Genomic DNA, 27,624 nt, shown 5'->3' with positions numbered 1-27,624 from the left:
GATACTGGATCTCTATATGTTTGGTGCGTGCATGAAACACTGGATTTTTGGCAATGGCGATGCAACTCTGATTGTCACATCTCAGCACAGTTGGTTCTTCATCCTGCACTCCCATATGCCATAGAATCCTTCTCAACCATACGGCCTCACATGCAGCAAAACAAGCTGCCTTGTACTCTGCTTCGGTAGAAGACAATGCCACTGTTGGTTGCTTCTTACTAATCCAAGAGAAAATTCCTGAACCCAAAGAGAAACAATAACCAGAAACTGACTTCCTGGAATCAATGTCTCCTGCCCAATCTGAGTCACAGTTCCCCACAAGAGAAGTTCCGAAACTGTATGTGATACCATAGTCAAGAGTTTTCTTCAAGTATCTGAGCACCCGCATCCCAGCCTTCCAATGACTCTCATGAGGTTTGTTTGAGAACCTGCTCAAAACACCAACAGCAAAACTGATATCTGGTCTGGTGTTACACAAGTAGATTAGACTGCCGACCAACCTCCTATACCTCCCAATGTCTGCTAGTGCTGATGTATCCTCAACGGATAACTTTACATTCACCTCCATAGGTGTAGCTATCTCCTTGCACTCGGTCATGCCAAATGCCTTCAAGATCTCCCATTCATACTTCTTCTGAGAGATGAAGATCTTTCCTGGCTCTTGCCAGACTTCAATCCCCAAACAATAGTGCAGCAAGCCCAAGTCTGTCATTTCAAACTCAAAACTCAAAGCCTTTCGAGTTTGGTTGATCATATCTTCATAGTCACCTGTAATAAGAAGGTCGTCCACATATAGGACAATCACTACAGACTTTTTACCATCCCTGTAAACATACAAGTTAGCATCTGAGGCACATCTTTTGAAGTTTAGGTTTAAAAAGAACCTATCTATCCGCTGGTACCATGCTCTGGGGGCTTGTTTCAGCCCATACAATGCCTTCTTCAGTTTACACACTTTGTTCTCAGAATGGGGGGCCTCAAACCCTGGTGGCTGAGCCACGTACACCTCCTCCTTGAGGTCACCATTTAAGAACGCTGACTTAACATCCATTTGGTACACTGGCCACTTCTTGTGGGCAGCCACTGCAAGTACCGTGCGAATAGTGGTCATTCTGGCAGTTGGGGCAAATGACTCTTGAAAATCAAACCCTTCAACTTGTGAAAATCCTTGGGCAACCAGTCTAGCTTTGTACTTTTCTAAGGTACCATCAGCCTTGTACTTTACCTTCCAGATCCACTTGGTGCCAATAATCTTCCGCTTTGCTGGCCGATCCACTAGCACCCAAGTGTCATTCTTCATTATGCTGTCATACTCCGCCTGCATAGCAGCCTTCCATGATGGATCTGCAAGTGCTTCTTCTAAGTCAGTTGGCTCCTTTACTTCTCTCATAATCTCAACCATCAAGGCCATGTTGACTATGTGAGCAGAAGCCCTCCTTTGCTCCTCTATTCTCTGAGACCTCCTTGGTCCGTCTGCCTTCTCCTCAACAGATGCAGGCATAGGATTATTGTGGTCATAGAGCTGCTTCACCCAGCGCGGCAATGGCTTTTCCGGTGGGGTGATGTCAGGTTGGTGAACTTTTTCCTCATCATCTGAAGATGATGCTTCCTCCTCCTTAAGGATAGGGATAGCTCTCGGGACAGGTTCATAGTGGACTACTTCTTCGCTTGATGATAAAGTGGAAGACCTTGCCTTCTCCTCCTCCACTGTATGCGGCTCCTCCTTGAACACCACATCACGGCTCGCGATGATCTTCTTTGCCTCTTGGTCATATAACTTGTAAGCCTTCTGCTCATCACTATAACCCAAGAAGATACATTTTCTGCTTTTTGGTTGTAACTTGTTTCTCTTCTCATCTGGAACATGTGCATAACATTCACATCCAAAAATTCTGAAATGTGAAACAGATGGTTTCTTACCAGTGTAAGCCTCATGAGGTGTTTTTCCCTTGAGAGCCTTTGTGTAGCTCCGATTTAGAATGTAGACTGCAGTATTAACAGCTTCAGCCCAAAAATGGTTAGGCAATCCCTTGCCCTTTAGCATGCATCTTGCCATCTCCACAATGGTACGATTCCTGCGTTCCACAACACCATTCTGCTGAGGTGTGTGAGGCGTCGTCAATTGACGCTTGATCCCTTTGCTCTTGCAAAAGCCTTCAAACTCCTTTGAGTTGAACTCACCACCACCATCTGTTCTAAATTTCTTCACACTTTTCCCTGTTTCATTCTCAACAAGTATTAGCCATTCTTTAAACTTACCAAAAGCTTGAGCCTTATCACGAAGGAAGTACACCCACATCTTCCTACTGTAGTCGTCGACAATCAACATAAAATAAGAAGATCCCCCCAAGGCCTGTGTAGGCATCTTACCACACAAGTCAGCATGCACCAACTCTAGAGGAGCATGTGCTCTATTCTTGCTTTCTTGTGGAAATGCCTTTCTCTGTTGCTTGCCCATCATACAAGCTTCACATGGTTCCTTCAATTCAGTTATTGTAGGTAGGTGAGCAACCATACCTTGCTTTTGCATCTCCTTCAATACTGCAAATCCGATGTGTCCAAACCTTTCATGCCAAAGCTTACTTGTGCCCACTCCAGCGGTGGCTGTAAGAGCACTTAGCTCATACAGGTTGTTCCTTCTTTCTCCTTTGCCAACAATTGTGCCAGCACTATCAATAATTTCTGCACCTGTCTTCTTGAACCTCACTTCATGACCAAGATCAGTTATGGCAGCAACTGATAAGAGATTTCTCCTGATTTCGGGAACATACAACACATTTGAAAGCTTTTTGACTTCACCATTTGCAGCAACAAAAGAAATAGTACCTGTGCCCGCAGCAGGGCATTTAGCATCATTTCCAACCGTCACAGTGATGGATTCTTGTAGAGGCTGCATAGAACTGTATAGACCTTTCTTGTTGGTCATGTGACGGGAGGCCCCACTATCCAACACCCAAGAGTCAGTGGTAGATTCTTCTTGCGCCGAGGAGCACACTTCCTCAATGGTCGCCATGAATAATTCCAACTCTGCTTCAGCCGTATTGGCTGTCTCTTTCCCTTTAGTTTTAAGGGTACCATTCTTTTCATCTGCCTTCTTGACACGACAATCTGCAATTGCATGTCCTTTCTTCTTACAGTAGAAGCACTCTCCTTGAAACTTCTTCTTGCCGCCCTTTTTCTTTTTGTCACCATCATTTTTGGTGGAGGAAACACCTTTGCCTTTTGCATTGGCAGAGAATGCAGCATCTCCATTGTTGCTTCCTTCTCGGGCTTTCAGCCTCAACTCCTCCTCCATTAATAATGCACAAAACTCCTCAAAAGTCAAAGCTTGAGGTCTCACCTGAGTATTAAGGGCAGTTACTAGTCCATCAAACTTTTGTGGACAAATCCGAAGACACCTCCGAGCTAGCTCTTCGCTAGTCTTTTGTATCCCAGCGCCAGCCATCTGGTCGCGCAGATTCTTAATCCGAGTGATGAATGCTTCAACCGTCTCTCCTTCAGCAAACTTCTCCGCTGCTAGTTGATTCTCCAAGTTTTGAATCCTTGTTTGGTTTCGTGTTTCATACTGACTCCTTAGTACATTCCAAGCCTCTGACGCTTTGGTTGTATGCTGAATCAGAGTCAAAACACTGTCAGAACAGCTTGTAACTAAGGCACACAATGCATCTGCATTCCTTCGTTTCCAAGCTCGTAGAAGATCTGCATTCGGAGGAATCATCACACTAGGATTTGATGGGTCGGGGGTAGGCTGTGGTTCTGCGTCAGTCCCCAGCACAGTCTCCAGAAGCTCATAAGAATCAAGGATAGTAGTAATTTTGAACTTCCACAAGGTGTAGTTTGTACCATCTAACTTGCCTTCGCTGAAGGTTGGTGGACGAATCCTCAGTGTTTGAATAGCCGGTACAGCAGCACCACCTCCTGCACCGCTTCCTGATGCGCCAGAACTGCTTCCCGGAGTCGACATCGTTTCTCTTTGCTGTTGAAGCCTTTGCCTCTTGCACGCTCTCCGATCTCTAGAGCCCCTTGGGCTCTGATACCATGTAAAATATTACACGGCGCAGCGAACAGAATCTGAGAAAGAGATAGAGAGTACACAACAGATAAGAGGAGAATCAGTAAATTCTTTAACTCCAAACAACTGATACAAAGATGGCTCTGTCCACCCGTGCGCTTCCACTGAGTGAAGCTTAGATGGCGATCTAGACAGAAGATAGGTGAAGAGCTTAAGGCTAGCTGGAACAACAACTCTGACTGGGTGAAAGATGAGTGTCAGATGGCTGCGAAGGGGTTTAGCTTTTATAGCCCGCGAAGGTCGTTAGGTCGGCCTGCTGACCGACCTACCATATGAGCCTCCACTAGTCGGCCAGGGAATATTCCAGGGAATATTCCCTTTACCATCGGGCCGGGGGCGCTGCCCCCGGACCCCCGCCAGGGGGGCCGCTGGCCCCCCTGGGACCCCCCAGCCAGGGGCCGCTTCCGCGGCCCCCGGACCCCACAATAGGGGCCCCTTTTAACTCCCTTACCACGCAACTCAATGCAATGTGCCTCGAGTTGCTACCAGCTTAACCACTCCGTCTAACCCAAAGATTAGACCCACAACAGTCACCTTTTTGCCATCCGGTCACATAGACCTCATCTGATATACAAGTCAGGACTCAACCAATGTCCGGGCTCACATTTGGCTTCTCCTCATAATGGGGGCCTTACAACTTTGAGCACCATGGATCATTGGCAGCACCTAATGAGGGTGGGGCATTGATCATATCTAACAGGCCTATCATGACAGTTTCATCAAGCACAAGGAGTTCAAAGAAGGTGATCTTGTCCTAGCCTATGATTCAAGATTTGGCAAGTTTGCTAGCAAGCTTCAACAACAGTGGATGGGCCTATACAAGGTACTTGCTGTCAATCCTAATGGCTCTATTTAGGTGCAGACCATTGATGCCTTTAATGATCATTTCCTGATCAATGGCTATCATTTGAAGAAGTACTTCCCTCCCTAGGGATCTTGACAATCACAGTCGACCTATCCTCTCCCTTTTGGGCGTCGCATCGTCCTCTCCCTTTTGGTCTCGTTCTATTAGTCCCTCACAGATACCTCTCAACCCGACCTTGTTCTCTTCTCGTTTGATCCAACAACGGTGGTGAGGTTGGTCCTGACACATGGCCTCGTTCCAAGAAAAGGTGGAAACACCCTTGGACGATGGGAACCTGACTGTGGAAAAGGTGGTAACACCTCACAATTCACGATAGTTGTTTCATCAACAGCGCACCTTTTTAGCAAGTAATTTGAAGCCACCTCCCTTGGCATGCTGTCTCTGCAATATCAGTCCATCTGTCCTTCTTAACAGACGACCTTTCTTACAAATCATTAAAGTATGAGACTTGTTGGCTACCTCCCTGGGTACGTCTCGTCTTTAAGATCCTGATGACAACAACAACCGACATGATCTTTATCACCAACCCCTTGAGTAATGTGAGCTTTCATCCTAATAGAATGGGGATGTGAGTATGGGTTTCCCTTTGTATATTTCAACCGAGCATGAGACAAAGGATGGGGTGAGTGAGCAGTTTTTTCCTTCAAATCAAATGAGAGGTGAGATGTGTGAATGGAGTATTGCACGCATGGGATGGGCCTCTCAATGCACAATGCACGATCTATTCCTGTGCACTGCACCATAAGGCTCCCTAGCCTTTCTTCTTGCACTGTATGCCAGCATAGGGCGGGCAGGATGCACAGTTGCACCATCAAATGTGCATAAGGCATACAAGCTCTGCACAAGTGATAGTGAGGATTACATTAATGGGTTTCAGGAATGGGCTACCCTCTGTATCTTTCCACAAAGCGTGAGACAGAGGGTAGGTTGAGTGTGACTAGTGTTTCTTCAATCAATTATTGAGAGGTGAGGATTGAGGGATGTTACGAAAACTGGAGTTAGGTATGTTTCTATTTCCCTAAGCACCCACGGGATGGGTCTCTGCCCTCCACACAGGACACATCACTATGTTTTGTATACTGCACTGCAAGGCTCCTTGGCCTTCCTGCTTGCACCTATGCCAGACAGGGCGGTACGCATTGTTGCACCATCAATTGTGCACCCTGACACATTTCCTCTGCACCACCCCCTTGTCGACTCCCTAAGTGTATGTGAGATCTGGGTTTCCATCAATATTACCTCGAGTGATATAAGTTATGGGGTGAGTGACTGTTCTTTCATTCCTCTTGAGTGCTAGGGAGTTGAGTTACTATCCTTCGTCAACGACACCTCCCCCAACGGGCTTCATCAACCAGCTACCTCCCTAGGTGCTGCTGCATGGTCCCTGCCATGTTGGCCGAATGTGGGAGCGAGTCATGGTACTTCCTGCAGCTGACTCTGACCCTTCTATAGCAGTGATGGTTCCTTTGACCATACGCGAAATGGGCCAAGTGTTCCTAATCCTACTTTTCTTTTTGCAAGTGTATGTGATATCTTAAGTGTGGGGACGCCAGAGTCCAATCGACTGATGAGTCTTAGGTTATGTTGTTGCATCTAACCCTGCCCGGTAAGGTCTCAAGTGTGGGGACGCGTCCCTATGCATCAATTCTGCATATCATCATGGAAATATATCTATCCACCTCCAAATCTGGAAATTCATTTTTTATGCTCTGATGGGCTCCCTTTCCCACTCCTCCGTTCTATTTCACCTTGTCCCTGAGGTTGTTCCTTGTTGGTTTGCGTTTATCCTTTGTTTTGTAATTTTTTTCATGTGAACACATCCTACATTCACTGAGACTCACATCCAACCTTACAACCCTGCTTGTCCCTTCAAACTGCCCATTTTTCTTTTTACCAACCCCTGTTTCGATAGATGGTTCTTGAGTTATTACTTTTTAAAGCATTTCTCGTAAATTGGACGGTTTTCCATGTGAACGTACCTTTATTGCTTCCGAACACAAATTTGACATGACAACCCTGTCCTTCATCTTTCTCCTGACATTTTTCCTTTTTGCTCCCTATCCTTTCGATGCAGGTTTCATCCGATATTAATTTTTGCGCGTTTTCGGGCATTTTTCATGTATATTTTTAACATTTTTCCATCTGCACCTGCCCTACTCTTTTCGGAATTCCATTTTGACTGGATAGCCTTGTCCAACCACCCTTTATGCACAATTTTTATTTTTTCTCTGCCCTGTTTTGCCATCTGGATTTTTTATTATTAATTTTCATTGGTGGTTTTTAGCACATTTTCTTGTTTCTTCCATGCGAATGACTTCTAACCCCATTCGAACTGAGATTTGATGTGATTGCCCTGATGGTTATATTCCTCCAAACATTTTTTCTTTTTACTGTCCTCTATTCCGGTGCACGGATCATTCCATATTAATTTCTGAATCCCTTTTCTGGTACGCTTTTTGGGTTTTTTCCATGTGAACGTGTCCTCTCTCGGTCGAACCCATGTGTTGACATGATAGCTTTGTCGGGCACATTATTTGGCACATTTTTTCTTCTTTTTGCCCTGCGTTCCGGTGAGCAGATTTTTCCATATTAATCCTTGTATGTATTTTTAAAGTCATTTTTCGTGTTTTTTCTATGTGAACACCCTATTTTTTGCCCCGAAACCCGTGTCGCATTTTTCTATCATCTTCCCCTCGTCTCCGGACACATTTTTCCTTTTTACAGTTTTTCGATCCGGTGTATGGTTTGGGTTTTATTAATTTTTCTTCCTCTCGTCGTGTAGCCACGTCTCTCGTGTTACGCGTGAACGCGCCTGTTTTTGGTTTTTCGTGCCTCGGCATGCTCCCGTGGTTTCTGTGCCTTGCATGTCACCGTCCCAGCCCCGCCTGCTCCCGCCGATGCAAATTTTTTAACTCCCGCCCTGCGCTTGCACACGAGACAAGGGTGTGCTCACTTTTAACAAACAAAACAAATTTACAAAAAAAAAACCAAAAAACCAAAAAACCAAACCCCAATAGCCCGAACTTAAAAATTCCAAACCCAAAACCAACACCCCATCAACCATTTTTTTTAAAAAACATTTAAAAAGAAAAACAAAAACAAACATTACAACAAAATTTTCACCACCAAAATCACCTCTAACATAAACACACAAATACAAAAGTAATAAAAAGAAAAAAAAGAAAAAAACCACCAACTTTTTTTAAAAAAATGACTTACCTGTTGGTTTTCTCCCACACCTCATCTCCAATGCCTTCCTTCCCTGTTCGTTTTCCCCCACGCCTCCTACTCTCTCAACGCCTATGCCTCCCTCCAGTCGACGCCGCCCCCCTCCGTCTCTTCCCCCACGGCCTGCGCCTCCCTCTAGTCAACACCACCACATTCTCCCTTCCCTCGGCCCTCCTCCTCTCCGCATGGTCCTCCTCCCCTCCCTCCTCTGATCGCTCCTCCCCTCCCTCCTCCTTCGCCGTCCTCCTCTCCTTCCTCCCCCGCAGGACCCCGCATCCTTCCCCTCCTCCTCCAACCATGCCGCTGCCAATCGTCTCCACCCTCCTCCTCCTGATTAGGTCCCTAACTAACTTAACCTAACTTAATTAACTTTATTAACTAACCTAACTTCACTAACTCACTTAACCACCCTAACTAACTTAACATCACTTAATTCACTTGATTAACTAACCTACCTAACTTAATTAACTTAATCACCCTACTTAACCTAACTCACTTTATTAACCTAATTTACTTACCTCGCCTAATTAACTTAATTCACCTAATTTACTTAACTCAACTAAGTTACTTAACCTCACCTAATTAACTAACCTCTACTAACCCCAGTTTCCCTCATTTTAGTCCCCCTTTCCTGCCCCTTTCCCACTCTACCCCCACCTTCCACACGCAGCACGATCGTCCAAGTGTGCTTGTGTATACGGGAGTGCTAGCGGGTGTTCACGTGCAAGGACGTGCGTTGGGTCTTCTCCATGCGGTGATGTGTATTGTCCCCGAGCACACAACTATTCACATGAGGCCTGGGTATCTCCTTTGATTTTCTGCAAATCCGTGAAAAATACCTAAAAACACTTAAAAATATTTAAAAATTCAATTAAAAAACAAAAAAAAAACTACTAAAAATTCATTCCTGAATTGGATAATTTTTTGGTTGATCTTGCAGATTATATTATAAAGAATTAATTGCAAAAAAATTAACAATATTCAAAATCCTTTTGAGATTCACTAAAAATTGAGAAAAATCCCTAAAAATCAAAATTAAATTCAAAAAAATCACAAAAAACTCCATCAATGCATTTGACTATTTTTGGAATATTTTTAAATAAAATTTATACAAAAAACCAAATAAAATTTAAAAAATAAAAATAAAATACAAAATCAAAACATACCTAAATTACAACAAATGAAATATAATAACAATTTCACCCAAACACTAATGAACATTGCCTATACCAAATGTGATCCCCCTCATATTTCTTTGATATTTATTTTGTTATATAAAAAATAATAAATAAATTATTAAAAAATAACTAAGGTGCTTTATTTTTTCTTGTCAGTGGTTTTTACTTTTTTGATTGGATTCCTTGCATTTGGGACTACTCAGTGTGCCCTCAGTCTCTTGCATACACACCCCTACTAGGTATCTATTTTTCATGCTTTATTTATTTTTGTCATCCCTTAACCATAGTTAATGGTTAAAATGAACTTTATCGGCCCACTTTTTCATGCGCGCTCACGCTAAACACACCTTTTTTTCATAACTTCAAATCAAACCGTCATTCACTTTGCACGCACTACGTGTGCTTCAGAAGCACTTTAATTTTAAATAAAAAAGAACCAGCTGTCACAAAAATGCACGCGCTGAAAAGAAGAGCGCTTCAGATACATTAAATTTTTAATCAATGAATATGCATTTAGAGACCTGAGTCTGGGGATCGTAGTCCAGGTTTCGTTAAAAGCACCATTTTACATTAATAAATTGTAACTAATAATTTAATAATGAACCGCAGTTTTCTTATTAAGGTTTATAACCTAATAAAATTTCAACTATTGTTAATAATTTATTAAAATGAATCCTTCACTAAAATCATTCCCCTCAATGCACTTTTTTTCCCTTTTTAATAAATACGCTTCGTGGGATGGGCACGTATAGTCCTTTAAGCTGATATTGTTTATCAAAATTTTTGTTATATCCTGATTAGGTTTTTGAGGTATAATGGTTTGCTTGTGTGATACGATTACGGGTGCGGTTTGTAGTTTTTTCTCTTTTTTGCCGGATACGGGGTTTTGGGTGCCTGCTTGTTGCATAGCATGAAACTTTTGGTCGTATATGTGTAGGGGTCATGCCGAATTTTTTCTAGGATAGAAATGATGCAGCTCCTCCAAACAGTTTACAATTCTGTGCTGTTTAGTATCTGCATATGAGAATGTCTTGGTCTGTAATAGTTTGTCATCAGTGTAGTACACACCATGCCCTCCTTTTGCGAGTGGACAGAAGCCCACCCGGCTGAAACACTTTTGAAAGTTGAGCAGATGCATACGCTGAGAAATGCTATTAATTTGCTCCTCTTCTGCAAAAGCGGATGGCTACTGCAGCTCCAAATCCACAAGCTGTTGATAATTAGGGATTGATCACTACCTTCGATGACATGTATATCAGTTCTTGAGCTTGCCCCTTGTTGAAAACCCTATTTTACCCATATGCAAGGTGAGTGTTAGAGTAGCAATGCTACTGTATTGGTACCTGGAAAGCTAGCAGGTGCTGGATCTGAAGTAGACTCACCCCGTGCTAGCTTATTCTGAGTCTTGAGATTACCAAAATGGCCTCAGAGACCCAGAATTGATCAATTAATCCACCCTGTTAGGTCAAGCAATCCACTCTCTCAGGGCTGCAGCAACACAGGCAAAAACCCCCAATTCTCTCTGGGTTGTGTATGTTAGGCGAATCTGCAATCTAAGGAGTTTAGTCCGTGATATACATTGACCCATTCAGAGACCCAATTCAGAGTTCTCGATACCCATTGACGAGAAGTCTGCAGAAAGGGAGGGGAGGAAAATAGGGTAGCTTCCAAGAGGCTCCATGGTCGAGCAGGATCTTAACAATGTCTGTCTGACCTGCTACCACTGCATAGTGAAGAGGAGTATAGACTACAGTATCTTTGCTTAATATGCCAGCACCTTCTTGAAGGAGATTGCAAACAGCAAGTGTATGACCCTTGAATGCAGTACAAAGAAGAGCAGTCCATCCATGTTGCAATGTCGATCGAAAGCCTTAACCCTGCTAAGCAGCTTCTTATTGTTTCAGCAATTAATTAACACCTGTGTATTGTTTTTCACGCTTGCTGTCAACACTGAAAGAGGACCAGTGCTGAATTCAGCCTCCTCCTCGGTTACGTTTGCTTTTCCTTACTCTCAGGTATGCCTCACATTCCGATTGTGTCACATCATCTTTCTTCTACGAGATACCGGGTTTTCTGCTGCCCTGTCAAACATTGCCTCCCTTAGATGGAACAAACACAAGCTTCAATTTCTTTGGTCCCTTGATCACAGTATCGGTAGCTCTAAGAGGCCACTTCTTCTCTAATGCCATGGCCATGGAAGCCTCTGCAAAACTGCGAATTGAATCATCAATATTATACATACTCAAGGCCACTCCACCAACTCCCTCAAAATCAAAACACCTCCCCACGACTCTATCTGCCTCCCCTTAGAAAAGCATCCACATTTTTCCCCTCTTGTTTCCATTTTTTGCTTTTTCTTCAGGCTCCTCTTTTACCATCACATTGCCATATTTATGGCATGCTCCCAAAACACACATCCAGATTGCCCAGTTAGCACCCCATTAGCATTTTCGATAGAATGCTTTCTATTCTCTTGAACTCACCTGCGTGTCCTATCTCTATTATGAGAAGTGTATGTTCAAATTGTGCAGACATACTACAATCAGCTATTACCACAGTCCAATTGTCATCCCATAATTCATCTTCAATGCTCCCCATTGTCAACATTGGCTCTATTGTGAATGTTTGATCAACCACTGTACGTCCAGGATTGTTATTACAAAAGTGTAGTATTGTAGGTGAAGAATGAACACTCAGAGAGGCTCTTGACACAAGTCTGTAAATCGGTGTAGTCCGTGTAGAGCAAACACCAACAGCTATCTCCAAAGAATTCTACCAAGGATTTACATCCTCTTCAATGAGACGATCATTGTGTATGGTGTGGCTTTCCAGCATGGATATAACCTGAAATAAGAGAAGTCCATGAGTATTCATTGTGATAGGGTAGCCTATCAAAAACATATTGGGCATCCGGCAAGCTCCCACATTCCACCAGCATAGGGACAAGATAATTTCCAATGACTGCATTGGACTCCAGATTTTGTTGGCGCATATAGGCATGTAATTGCTTGGCATAATTGAGGTTCTTCTTCTGCCTACAGTCTTGCAGCATGCTTATCAACTCCTGCATTCCACAATCATCATGGTAATATAATTGTAAACACAGCAGGAGACTCTGAGTGCAGTTGGGATGTATAAGCATGCAAACACTCAGCGTAATTTTCTTGCACCATGTTGATTGTGCTGCTCTTCCCTATTAAAGCCAGTCTCGCCTGCATTGATGGCTTTCATTGCAACAGAAGAAGCAAAAACGTCTTGCATGATGTCGATCAAGACACAACGCAACCTAGCCTGTTTGCTTTGAGTGCTTTATTTGCAGTAGAAGAAGCAGCACTGGGCCTATTCATCCTCTGTCCTTTTGCAATTTACCATGAAAGGAGTTCCTCTGCTTCATCAATCCATGGTGCAATGGCATCTTCTTTACATCAATCCATGGTGTAATGTCTGGAAACTCGAATAATCCATTCACTAGTACCTAGTGTCATATCTCCCTTTATAGATACCACCATTCAGAACAACAGTTAAGCAAGGTGTGGGGTCAGGCTCTCATCAGTAAAGTGTCACAGACTTAGCTGCATGTAACATATGATAAAAGCAAGCGATTCCTTTGTGAGTTGATTCGTGCAGACTTTTGCACTTGCGAAAGGAACTTGTGGTGTCAGGCTATGGCTTACCTTTCTTCAAAAAGGGTGTTGCATGCCTGAAGGCTAATGACAAATATTGCCTTGCAAGGAATACAACCTTCTTATTGCATTTGTTTGTAGCACGATAAACTACTTTCCACTTGACCTTGCTCAACATAGGCTGAAAGCATCCCATCATTCCCACCATTGTTGAAGGAGGATCTATCAAGTGCAACCCGAGCTGAAAGGAAATGCAGCAAAAGACCCCTCTCTCTACTATACTGCCCACGGAGAACAAAAATGCAAACACAACAACTATGTACAAAGCAACAAATGTCACACACACAACTTTTTGGTGGATTCCACACCTCGGATGCGCAGCAATACGACATCCACCCCCTCTAATCCTGCGCATCCTCCAGATGGGCCAACTACCCATGATTGTTATCATCAAGATCCACAAACAGATCAATCTCTTCATTATGTATTTCCGGTATATCAACAAGATTATCTGACATATCATCTGTCTCTTCCATTGAAGTTTCTTCTCGTTGCCCTTCTCTTGGAAATTCTTCCAATGCATAATCTTCATCATCTCTTTTCTTGAAAATCTTGATTCTTTTTCCAGCAATAGGCACTCTAAGCACTGTTCCATCCAATTCTAGCAACTCATATGTTGCATTATGAAAGACATGTCTGACTATGTACGGCCCAAACCATCTTTTTACCATCTTTCGAAGTGCAGTATGCTGATTTTCAAGGCTGCTATCAAAGACCAATACCCAATCTCCCTCTTCTATTGCTCTAGGCCGCAATCGATGCCTGCTGTCAAACTTGTACTTATTTCTTAGTCTAGCAACCTTCAACCTGTCAATAGCTAGCTGAATATCCCTTGGTCTCCTCTCCAACTGTCGAATCCGAAGAGCTAAGAGCTCCTCTCTCGTCAAATCCTCCTGCCAAGGTAAAACTGACCAAGTCAAAGCACACGTCTCAGTCGGCATAACAGGTTTCTGACCATACATCAACTCTGCAGGCATATATCCTGTAACACCACATTTGGGAATATGGGAATTTCCCATAAGTTTGGGACACGTGGTCAAATCTTTGGATTTGTCATAACTTGAACACTATAATTCCAAATCGAGCGATCTATAGCTCAATAGATTCCATTTTTCCAGCGCTTTCCAATGATGGGTCACATCATATGGTTTTGAGAAACTAATGGGCATGTTATCCAGGTGCCACCTTTTTAGTATTCAAAAAATGGGAATTAGGAGATTCCCAAACTCACTAATATTGTGTTCTGTGGTAACACTATGAGTCGTACGATCAGCCCACAAAGCAAATGGTAGAAGTCTTGGCCATTCTCCAATCCGTCCTCTGCATGCTTTGGCTAATGCTTTCACTATCGGCGGATGCCCTCTTTCACTCTTCCCATTTCCCTCTGGATTATATGCTGTAGTTAGAGCCAACTTGATTCCTAGCTGAGAGAAAAACTCCCTAGCTTCATCTGCATCCAATTCACCACGATCCGCAGTGATCTTACCCACACAACCATACCTGCAGAAAATTTACTCCAATAAGAACTTACACACTGCACTAGTGGTCTTCATTCTCAAAGATCTGCCCTCAACATGATTGGTAAGATCCTCTCTAGCCAAAACAATATACCTCATATACCATAGACCCATAGGCATAGTAACCAAATCAATTACCCACTTATAATGAATACATAGCGGATAGGTCGGATGAAGCTCACTGCTATGTGTGCAAAATGAGGTATCCAAATCATATAAAACACACAAGCTCCAATGAATCTCTGTACCTCTGAAGTGATAGAACAATACTCTGCAATCTTGCCTATAGCATTCACCTTATCAGGTGAGGGTTTCCTGCCATAATACCCACACATATGTCCAACAATGACAACCTCATTCACTCCAAAAATAGATTTTTGCCCTGAAAGTGTCAAGTTCACTTCTTCTAACCTGGCCAAAATCTTCTCACATGCTGAAATATGATCAGCCACAAAGTATCTGCATCCCTGATCATTTAGACTCTCATTTTTCTCTTCTTTTGCACACCCCTTAATGGGTACGTCATCCAAGAAAGGCATAGTAAGCTGAGGTATGTAATCTCGAAGGACCTTATGCATGGCATTCATCATATGCGCAACAGAATTAGTGGCACCTTGAGGCAAGGTACACATCCTGACAAGCCCAATAGGAGTTCTCATGGTGGTTATGTCCCTGCTTTCCAAAGCCAGCTGAAACTGATCATATCTTGAATACAAATCACCTAAAGAATAGATGGCACGTCCAGCAAATGCTTCTGCAAACTCATCCACAACTGGACCTATACCAACATTCCTGATAGTAACTTTGTTCACTGGCTGCATATCCTGAATAAATCGGAGAGTACCATTCTTCTTTGGAACTGTAAACCACCTATTTGAGTATGGTGCAGATGAAGGCTCAAGAATTCCCATCCTGATTTTCTCATTCAATAAATCAATCAGCTTTGGCAGGTGTGCCTTAGGCACTGGAATAGGTCGGTGATTCCATGGAATATGAGGAATAGTAAAAATGACCATAGGAGCAACAATATCAGGATTCACACATCCAATCTCATGTGGGAAAAAAACAAATCCCCTTCCATGTCATTCAAGCATCTCCTGAAAGCATTGCTTCTTTGTGGGTAGCAAGAAATCACCATTTCCAATTTTTAATTCAGCAAGAGTCTCTGCTGAAAATTTATGGCCTATATGCTCTGGATTCCTCAAAATTGGCTATTTGGCAGCCCTCTCTATTTGTTGATCACTGTCAGGTGGAAGTGGTACAGCTACCGGCTTCACCTTCTTATCCACAGTTTTGTATTTCGTGTCAACCCTGGCTTCATTATGCTCTTTTGCATTACTCAAATCTTGCTGTAAATCAGCAATTTTGCACTCCAATGGCTGAATATCCTCAGCCCTCTGCTCTATGGACTGCATAGAAACAGCCCTAAAATCTGGATGCTGAAATATTTCAGCAGTAAACTCTGTTCGCTGAAAGTTTTCAGCCCTCTGTGTCTCTGAAAGCTGATCATAACCAGCTGGAAACTCTGTTAGCTGAATTTCTTCAGCACTCAACACTCTTTGCTGAGTTACCTCAGCCTCTGACTCAATCTGTGACACAAAATCTGCAATTTCATGAAACATGTCCAAGGACTGCACTAATACATTACTGTGACAATTCTGCATATCAGTTTTCAGCATATCTTCCATCTCTTCCATCGTATCTGCACAAATCACACTGTCATACATCCCATCTATGTGCTCATCATCCTCCAAAATTCCTGCATTTTTCAAAATTTTCTCCTTCCTGCATATATACTGCCTGGCAGCTCTAGGCAACCTAGAAGTCTTCTGATAGCTCATCGAACTGTTTGCTGAAATCCCAACAAAACCGAAGAAGAAAACACCGCTGCCACGAGGCGAGAACTCCAATCTCCTCTGCTCTGTACCACCGTCGTCTCGCGAAATGGTGGTACCTAATGAAAACCCGAATCCCTCAGAGTGGGCAAAGGTGCATCTCTGAGAGTATCCCTGTTTCTAACATGGTTCACACACACAGTCATAAACTGAACTGCTCTCATGCCATCTTTACTGCGAATCCGTGCATAAGCAGAACCATCATCCATTACCTTTGTTTCCATGCGCATCTCTGTGATGAATGGATGACCAAGAATTATGGGATAAGAGCATGAATCCTGCACAAAGAAATGAAAATCCTCCTCTACATCACCAATAGAAACCCTCACACTGGGACAGGCAGCATACAAATCACCTGCAGTGTTATTGGCGGCTCTCATACGCCACCCATGCTCTACATCCATAGGCCATCCATTACTCTCATAAACTCCACGAACTATGAGATTAATCTCTGAACCATGATCTACCAATGCAACATAAGGCACCTGTTTCTCTCCAATCTTTACCATCGTCTCTATAGTTGCCCTAGCCCAATGGCTCCGTGAAAAGTGACTACACGGTATCAAGACAGGCTCATCAGTTTCAGCATAATGCATAGGATGAACCCTCTTCTCTACCTGCGAAAAAACAGAAGCATTTTCAACCATAACCTCATCCTCATCCTCATCCAACTCCCCAATCAAAACTCCCTGTGTATCGGTGGTAGACAATGCATGCCTTTTCCTCTTCAGGACCTCCTGAAACTGATCCTGAAACTCTCTTTTCGAGATGCCCAAAACCTCAGAAATAGTGAAAGTCACCTCACTGCCAAGTATCTTGTCATTAAAGATTTTCTTCATGTCTGTAGATTTCTCAATATCGGACATCAATCTAAACCCTGGCTGCTTTCTCTCTCTAGGCTCTTGCCTCTTTTCTCTCTTTTGAGCATCTTCCATCTGTCGATCTGGCCCTGATCTTGAAGACGGTCCTGCAGTAGGTGGAGTAGCAAACTCACCCCCTCTAGTCTTTTTAGCTGCACTTGGATTTTCTTCATCCCTCTTACGCTTCTCCTCAACAAGTACATCTGCTCCATGAGACTTAGCCAAATAATCATAAATAGAGTACCTGTCAACATGCGAATCCCAACCTGTCTCTAATCTGATGCTAGAGCTTGCACTAGTCAAAACAGTTTGCTGAATTTTTCCCTTGTTTGCAGTCTCCATAGCATAAGTCCATAGTGCTGACTGAGTCTCTGATCCCTTCTCAATCTAGACTCCATATGCAGAAGCATCACCTCTAGTTGTCACATAAGAAGTACGCGCAACCATGTCATCCATTAACTTCTTCATTCCACCTTTACCAAAGTTGGTAGCAAGTGGAGCTCCTGTCTCAGTCAACCAAATCTTACCATCTTGTCCCTAATATACCAAATTCTTCCTCCTTGCATCCTAAAAAGATTCACAATCCTTGCAATGCTGATGGTCCGTACTATCACACCAAATACATCTCCGATCTCTCCTAGGTGCACTAGGAGCACTCCTAGGTGCAGTAGGAGCACTAGAAGAAGTAGTAGGCGCAGTCGAAGCAAACTACTCTTTCAATTTTCCCACCAACTCCGCTTTAACTGACTCCAGTGTCAAATCCGTTATGCCTTTGATTATGTCATCAAGAGAGGTAGGCACCGATGGAGCGGATGGTTTTGGAGCCGAAGGTGCAGGCATCGGTCGTGGAACAAGAGGGATAGGTGGAGTGGAAACAGTAGGCACTGGCATAGGCCAAGAAACTGGCTGAGGAGGAGAATAAATAACAGGGATAGAAGCACGCATAGGAGCAAATGATGGTGTAGGTGTCATGGAACCATTCTGTAGGCGAGTCTTCCATATCTTCCTCTTGGTCAAAGTCGAGACTGCATCCTGAGCATCCTGCCAATCCGTTTTAAGACCCATAGGCTTTGTGCGATCCTCAAGAAGCTCACCCAATTCTTCTTGAAGAGCAAGATCTGTAGCTTGCAAGAAAAGCTCAACTTTTTCAACATCCAATGGTCTTTGTTCAATGGCATCAAGCTGACTATACCTCTCTTCAAATTCTCGAATCAACTCCAAAGCAGCTAGACCTTTGTTTGCCATGTAGACCCACTCTCGGAATGACCGCCGAGTAGCCATACCAAAGTCCTCAAGGAAATATTCTTCTTTCAAGGCCTTCTTAAAATCTTGCCAATGTGTATTTTGAATAAAAAGATCAGTCACTTTCGCCCTCAAGGTGGGTGTGACAAGACGAAGGAAATACTTACTCATAAGTCCAACTGGAACTCCGAAAAACCCCATCTTGATCTCATATGTCTTCAAATATGCTGAAACATTACGGCCATCAAATAGCTTCTTCTCATTCTCAACTGCTTCAATCGCTTTAGTCGTGTTGTTTGCATTCTCCTGCTCCGAATCGAGTTGCCTTTGCTGAGACAACTGTTGTTGATGTAATTGTTGCTGCTGCTGCATATACAATTGTGTCTACTGATTTTGGAGCTGCATATACATAGACATATTCAGCAAAATCTGCTTTAGATCCTCTGTTGAAGTACTTGACGCAGCAGTCATTGATGGAGCTGAAGTAGAAGACGCAGCTAGAATTGTAGAAGAGGCTGAAAGAGAGGCTGAAGTATCTCCCATCCTAAAATTTCTGCGACGCTTTCACGTCGGGTGCACCAAAGATGTCGAAGGGTTTTCGAAAGCAAAGTCGCAACCACAGAGGACCTTGACTAATTTCAGGATAGAAGATCAATCATACGAATAAGCAAGATGAAAGGATTTATGAGCAGCAATAGATCTGCCAAGCTCCCAACAAGACCTCGCTTATGCAATGACGACAAGACTGAAAGTAAGCTTTCAGCTAAGCATAGAGTCCATCCTTCAACACAGGTACCTACAGTATAAATCTGGTTATCAACTACAGACATAAATTTTAGCATTGTCCTTTCAGCAACATCAACCAAAGGATGGATCCATGGACCCAGAGTCTTAACAATAAACCCACAAGGAAAGGTAAATAACTGATCTTGTCAAAGCAAGAGTCTCTGAATCTTATCAGAAATGATGCAGCTCCTCCAAACAGTTTACAATTCTAGCTGTTTAGTATCTGCATATGAGAATGTCCTGGTCTGTAATAGTTTGTCATCAGTGTAGTACACACCATGCCCTCCTTTTGCGAGTGGACAGAAGCCCACCCGGCTGAAACACTTTTGAAAGTTGAGCAGACGCATACGCTGGGAAATGCTATTAATTTGCTCCTCTTCTGCAAAAGCGGATGGCTACTGCAGCTCCAAATCCATAGGCTGTTGATAATTAGGGATTGATCACTACCTTCGATGACATGTATATCAGTTCTTGAGCTTGCCCCTTGTTGAAAACCCTATTTTACCCATATGCAAGGTGAGTGTTAGAGTAGCAATGCTACTGTATTGGTACCTGGAAAGCTAGCAGGTGCTGGATCTGAAGTAGACTCACCCCGTGCTAGCTTATTTTGAGTCTTGAGATTACCAAAATGGCCTTAGAGACCCAGAATTAATCAATTAATCCACCCTGTTAGGTCAAGCAATCCACTCTCTCAGGGCTGCAGCAACACAGGCAAAAACCCCCAATTCTCTCTGGGTTGCGTATGTTAGGCGAATCTGCAATCTAAGGAGTTTAGTCCGTGATATACATTGACCCATTCAGAGACCCAATTCAGAGTTCTCGATACCCATTGACGAGAAGTCTGTAGAAAGGGAGGGGAGGAAAATAGGGTAGCTTCCAGGAGGCTCCATGGTTGAGCAGGATCTTGACAATGTCTGTCTGACCTGCTACCACTGCATAGTGAAGAGGAGTATAGCTTGCAGCATCTTTGCTTAATATGCCAGCACCTTCTTGAAGGAGATTGCAAACAGCAAGTGTATGACCCTTGAATGCAGCACAAAGAAGAGCAGTCCATCCATGTTGCAATGCCGATCGAAAGCCTTAACCCTGCTAAGCAGCTTCTTATTGTTCCAGCAATTAATTAACACCTGTGTATTGTATTTCACGCTTGCTGTCAACACTGAAAGAGGACCAGTGCTGAATTCAGCCTCCTCCTCGGTTACGTTTGCTTTTCCTTACTCTCGGGTATGCCTCACATTCCGATTGTGTCACATCGTCTTTCTTCTACGAGATACCAGGTTTTCTGCTGCCCTGTCAAACATTGCCTCCCTTAGATGGAACAAACACAAGCTTCAATTTCTCTGGTCCCTTAATCACAGTATCGGTAGCTCTAAGAGGCCACTTCTTCTCTAATGCCATGGTTATGGAAGCCTCTGCAAAACTGCGAATTGAATCATCAATATTATACATACTCAAGGCCACTCCACTAGCTCCCTCAAAATCAAAACACCTCCCCACGACTCTGTCTGCCTCCCCTTAGAAAAGCATCCATGTTTTTCCCCTCTTGTTTTCGTTTTTTGCTTTTTCTTCAGGCTCCTCTTTTACCATCACATTGCCATATTTATGGCATGCTCCCAAAACACACATCCAGATTGCCCAGTTAGCCCGCATTAGCATTTCCGATAGAATGCTTTCTATTCTCTTGAACTCACCTGCGTGTCCTATCTCTATTATGAGAAGTGTATGTTCAAATTGTGCAGACATACTACAATCAACTGTTACCACAGTCCAATTGTCATCCCATAATTCATCTTCAATGCTCCCCATTGTCAACATTGGCTCTATTGTGAATGTTTGATCAACCACTGTACGTCCAGGATTGTTATTACAAAAGTGTAGTATTGTAGGTGAAGAATGAACACTCAGAGAGGCTCTTGACACAAGTCTGTAAATCGGTGTAGTCCGTGTAGAGCAAACACCAACAACTATCTCCAAAGAATTCTACCAAGGATTTACATCCTCTTCAATGAGATGATCATTGTGCATGGTGTGGCTTTCCAGCATGGATATAACCTGAAATAAGAGAAGTCCATGAGTATTCATTGTGATAGGGTAGCCTATCAAAAACATATTGGGCATCCGGCAAGCTCCCACATTCCACCAGCATAGGGACAAGATAATTTCCAATGACTGCATTGGACTCCAGATTTTGTTGGTGCATATAGGCATGTAATTGCTTGGCATAATTGAGGTTCTTCTTCTGCCTACAGTCTTGCAGGATGCTTATCAACTCCTGCATTCCACAATCATCATGGTAATATAATTGTCAACACAGCAGGAGACTCTGAGTGCAGTTGGGATGTATAAGCATGCAAACACTCAGCGTAATTTTCTTGCACCATGTTGATTGTGCTGCTCTTCCCTATTAAAGCCAGTCTCGCCTGCATTGATGGCTTTCATTGCAACAGAAGAAGCAAAAACGTCTTGCATGATGTCGATCAAGACACAATGCAACCTAGCCTGTTTGCTTTGAGTGCTTTATTTGCAGTAGAAGAAGCAGCACTGGGCCTATGCATCCTCTGTCCTTTTGCAATTTACCATGAAAGGAGTTCCTCTGCTTCATCAATCCATGGTGCAATGGCATATTCTTTACATCAATCCATGGTGTAATGTCTGGAAACTCGAATAATCCATTCACTAGTACCTAGTGTCATATCTCCCTTTATAGATACCACCATTCAGAACAACACCTGAGCAAGGTGTGGGGTTAGGCTCTCATCAGTAAAGTGTCACAGACTTAGCTGCATGTAACAGATGATAAAAGCAAGCGATTCCTTTGTGAGCCGATTCGTGCAGACTCTTGCACTTGCGAAAGGAACTTGTGGTGTCAGGCTATGGCTTACCTTTCTTCAAAAAGGGTGTTGCATGCCTGAAGGCTAATGACAAATATTGCCTTGCAAGGAATACAACCTTTTTCTTGCATTTGTTTGTAGCACGATAAACTGCTTTCCACTTGACCTTGCTCAACATAGGCTGAAAGCATCCCATCATGCCCACCATTGTTGAAGGAGGATCTATCAAGTGCAACCCGAGCTGAAAGGAAATGTAGCAAAAGACCCCTCTCTCTACTATACTGCCCACGGAGAACAAAAATGCAAACACAACAACTATGTACAAAGTAACAAATGTCACACACACAACTTTTTGGTGGATTCCACATCTTGGATGCGTAGCAATACGACAGCGCCTCTCCTCCTGTTCAGTATGTCTCATTAATCAGTAGGGATCATTCTCCCCTACTGACTTCTGAGCGTATCGCTAAAGCAGGCCTTGCAACTTTCGTGGCTGCTTCATTCCCTTTGATTCCAGATGATCGAGCCCTATGTGATGAGTTTCTTGTGTAATACAGTAAAAAATTGGGCTTGGTTCATGGTACTTCCATGGTTTTGACCCCTAGAGGGTTAGGGAAGGCTTTGTGTCTTCCCTACAAAAAGGAGAACCCTTTGTTAAAGCCAGACAATTATTCTCAAATGACGAGATTCTCAAGCTATTACAGAAGCAGACTAAAGAGGTCTTTGATGTCAAGAAGGTGATTAACACTTCAGGAGTGTCTTTCTCCATGATTACTAATCCTCTTTGGAAGCTAGTCTGCTAATTTCTCTAAGACAGGTTTATGCTCGCCAAGACACCGTCCTACTATTTGTCCAAGGAGCTCTTCATAGCTTACAGGATGGTGCTAAAAGGGGTCGCCATTGACTGGAGTACTTACCTTCTTACGAAGATGGACCAACATTTTGTCAAAGTGACTAGAGAGAATGTTACCAATGTAACCTATGGTTCATATTTATATGCTTTCTTGACATATTCAGGCCTTAAGAAGGGTGTGCTTCCTTCTCCTCCATCTAATCAAGTACCTTCCCCTCCACCTTCTAAGGATTCAGAACCCATTGACATAGATGATCTTGATTCCCCTCCTCCATTGGTATTTTACTAGAAGGAGTAGTTGTAGGAAGATGATTTTGCACAAATACTGCTGTTAAGACTACTTCAACCTAGAAACATTAAGATAAGCTCAGAATGAATGAGCAGACATTCAGTCCTATTTTTACATGTAATGAAGTAAATAAGGCCAATGACAGGCTAAAAGCCTTTTAATAAGATTAGAGGTCTAGGGATTAGGGTTTGCTATAAATAGGCAGCCTAACTAAAGTTAGGGGCCTTTTGTCATTATGAACTTGGAAGTCATGTAAGTTTTCTTGGTAGTCACATTAGTTCATGTCTGTCACCTACATGGAGATGAGTTTCCATGGCACTAGCTTGTTTCAAGCATTTCCTTCATGTTTCATTAGGTTAATACATTTTAGCTTCTTTTCCATGTCAATTCCATTAGATTAGGCAAGTTTGATTCAGTTAGAAGATCCCTTCATTTCAATGGTATCAAAGCCTTGCTTTGATCCAAGGCAAGATTTAATTCCATCATTTTCATGATTATGATCTGGTTGGGGAGGTCATTTTCATGGAAGATCTGGCTATAGTAACTCTTGAGCTACTTTGGACATTTTCTCTTTCTCTTCCGAAACTCTAGTGACCTGTGACTGACGCTCTACTAACTGAATTTTCAAAGAAGATATTTCTTCTCTCTGGGTCTCAATCATTTGGGTCTGCTGCTCCATGTGCTTAAATAGATCAGCAAGAGTGTCTTTAGTAGAGGCTAACTCTGTGGTTGCCTTATGCAAGTGGTCTTTGGATTGCATCAATTCATCATAGAAAGAAGCATATAACTATTGAACGCAAGCTGTCTCACTGAGAGTTCAATAGAACTCTGGATGCCGTTACAAAGGAAAGGAATGGCATCCTCTAACACTAAACTATTCAGTGAAGGAACTGATATTTCCAAAGAACCCTCTCGATGTGCCCTGAATAAGTTGTTGCATGTGGGGTAGGCAGGGAGGTCAATTCCAAAGGTAGCAGAACCTCTCTCATATGCTTCAAATGATCATCCTTGGATTTGCTATAGATTAGGATATCATCAAAGAAAACAAGGTTTGGGCTTGAAAAGTAGCGGATGCATTGGAAAGGCCAAATGGCATAACCAAGAAGTGGTATTATCCTATTTTAGTCCTAAAGGTTGTTTTGAGCTCATCTCCTTCCTTCATTTGAATTTGATAATAACCCGCCAATCGAAGATCTATTTTGGTGAAGACCTTTGAATCTTTAAGCTCATCCAAAAGATCATCAATTTGGGGATTAGAATACCTATTCTTGACCGTTGACTTGTTCAAATCTCGATAATCAATACACATGCGAAATGATCCATTCTTCTTTTTGACTAAGAGCATGGGAGAGGAAACGGTGATTGACTTTGCTAAATTAAACCCATTTTTAGTAATTCTTTGACTTGTTGCTCCACTTCTTCCCTTTAAAATTTGGGCAAGTGATAGGGAGGTTTGTTGATGGGCTTTGTGTTAGGCAGCAAATCAATAGGATGGTCAACCTCTCGCTTTGGAGGTAAAGATTATGGTGGATAAAATAAATCCTTGTATTCTTCCAATAGCTCTTTCAATCTTGGATCCCTTTTCTTTGAAGAAGAAGATGACTGATTTGTTGATTTCCCTTCATCTACTTTTTCAACCAAAAGAGTGAAGATGCATGACTTGGCATTGATTTCTTTTCACAATTTCTTCACGGAGATGAGTTCTATTTGTTTGTGGTCTATGCCTTTCAACTCTATGTGTTGTCCTTGCCAATTAAATCCCATTTGCATTTGCTCCAAGTCTAAGGTGAATTTACCAAGTATTTTCAGCCAATTACATCCAATGACAATGTCAATAGGCCCCATATCCAAAGTGATCAAGTCTAGTTGTATTGTGCAAGAGGGCAATAACTCTATTGAAGTGCATGTACACACTTCTTTACTAGACTTATTTGCACCATTGGCAACTTTTATCCGCAAGGAAGAGTCCATATTAATGGATAGAAACTTCAGCCCATTCAAAGATTTGGTGTTGATGAAGCTATGAGTGCTACCCGTATCCACTAAAATATGTGTAACCTTGCCATTAATGAAACCTTTGAGTCTAAGTGTATTTTCCCCTTTGCAACCGGTTCATGCATCATGTGAGATGGTACACAAGGAAGCAAGAGAATCATGAATACTACCTAGATCAAAAGGAAATCCATCCATAGGATCATAGAATTCTTCATTGATGGCATGCTCTTCTTCATGAATCTCTTCAACCATTGAGTATGCATCAAAATGCATTAAATTTCCCTCTTGATCTTCTTCTTCTTTAACTTCCACTTCTTGAGTGATCACCATGTTGATTTTTGAGTTCTTAGCTTTACAATTCAGCTTATGATCTTGTGACCACTTCTCCCCACATTTGAAGCATAATCCTTTTGCATGCATTTATCTAAGCTTCTTGTGAGGAAGGACATTGTTGTTAGAATTGTTTTGGGGCAGTTTAGAAGCATTTTCAGCTCTTGAAAAAGTACCTCTTGGCTCAGCCACATTTCTGAAAGTTTGCCCCTGTTTCTATACAAACTTTCCACCCTATTTAGAGGCATAAAAAATGGGAAATGTTGACACTTTGATGTTATAAATGTTTTGATTGTTATAACCTCTGTTTTCATGCTTAAAAGAGTCTCTTGATTGGCTAAAAACTTGCCCATATTTTGTGGGTTGATTGGAAATATTATTTCCCATACTCCTTTACTGGAAATTTCATGTATCTCTCTTGTACTTCAAGGAGTATATTTCAGCCAATTGTATGGCCTCATGTAATGTTTTTGGTTGTTGAGCTCCTACCTCCAATGATAGGGCAGGATCAAGACCAAAAATATATTTATTCAGCTTAGCAAAATCTGAAATGCCTTCAACATAAATGGAAAGATTCAAGTAAGTGTTGGAATAGTCTCTAATGGACATTCCTCTTTGAGCACATGCATACCATCTTCTTTGAAGCCTTTCTTTTTCCAAAGGAGACACAAAGACATCAATCATTGCTTGGTTCAACTTCTCCCAAGAGTCAAATTTTTTCCCAATCTTATGCATGTAACGCCACCAAGTATGGGCGTAACCTTCAAGATGAAGAGCCACGAAATAAATATTGGCTTCTTCACTTCTAGAATAAAGGGTGAACTATAACTTAATCTTATTGATCCACTCCTCCCATTCTGAAGGTGAAGAATTATCTCCTTTGAAATTAGTGATATTGATATTTTCCTTATATTCTTTTTCATTGTAAGATGGCTGCCCATGAGAATGTTGTCTCCATGAATCTTTGTTTCATGAAATTTGCCTAAAATTAGGCAGCCCAAAACCATGAGATGAAGGTTGTCCATTTGAAACATGATCTTGGTTTGGGATGTCATGAGCTGATCTCCGCTCATCATGCCTTCCACCTTTATGAACTTGATTGTTGACTGCATTTCTTTTTTGTGCATTTGAGGGCTAATGATAAAAAATCTTGTAGAAGGGATCACATCCATGATAATCATTATCCCATCGAGTGTTTTCTTGTTCCCCTTCATGTCTATGATTATCTTTTGTGCTGCTAAACTAAGGCCTTGGGGTATGAATTCCATGAATTTGTGAAGGATGATGGTCGCCCCTCACTCTAGATGATTCTCCCCCTTCAAAAGTGTGCATAATTGGCTGAGACTTCTCTTTGCTTGGATGGGAAGGATTACCAAAAAAGGGAATTGCATGGGAGTCTTCAATATTTTGAGGTTCCCTAAAATACAAAATCAAAACATACCTAAATTACAACAAATAAAATATAATAACAGTTTCACCCAAACACTAATGAACATTGCCTATACCAAATGTGATCCCCCTCATATTTCTTTGATATTTATTTTGTTATATAAAAAATAATAAATAAATTATTAAAAAATAACTAAGGTGCTTTATTTTTTCTTGTCAGTGGTTTTTACTTTTTTGATTGGATTCCTTGCATTTGGGACTAAGTGTGCCCTCAGTCTCTTGCATACACACCCCTACTAGGTATCTGTTTTTCATGCTTTATTTATTTTGGTCATCCCTTAACCATAGTTAATGGTTAAAATGAACTTTATCGGCCCACTTTTTCATGCACGCTCACGCTAAACACATCTTTTTTTCATAACTTCAAATCAACCCGTCATTCACTTTGCATGCACTACGTGTGCTTCAGAAGCACTTTAATTTTAAATAAAAAAGAACCAGCTGTCACAAAAATGCACGCGCTGAAAAGAAGAGCGCTTCAGATACATTAAATTTTTAATCAATGAATATGCATTTAGAGACTTGAGTCTGGGGATCGTACTCCAGGTTTC

The sequence above is a fragment of the Lygodium microphyllum genome, chromosome 17 (genome assembly GCF_053477565.2).
Source record: "Lygodium microphyllum isolate KBCC chromosome 17, Lygodium_microphyllum_v1.1.10, whole genome shotgun sequence".
Classification (NCBI taxonomy): Eukaryota; Viridiplantae; Streptophyta; class Polypodiopsida; order Schizaeales; family Lygodiaceae; genus Lygodium; species Lygodium microphyllum.
This window is presented reverse-complemented; position numbering follows the sequence as displayed.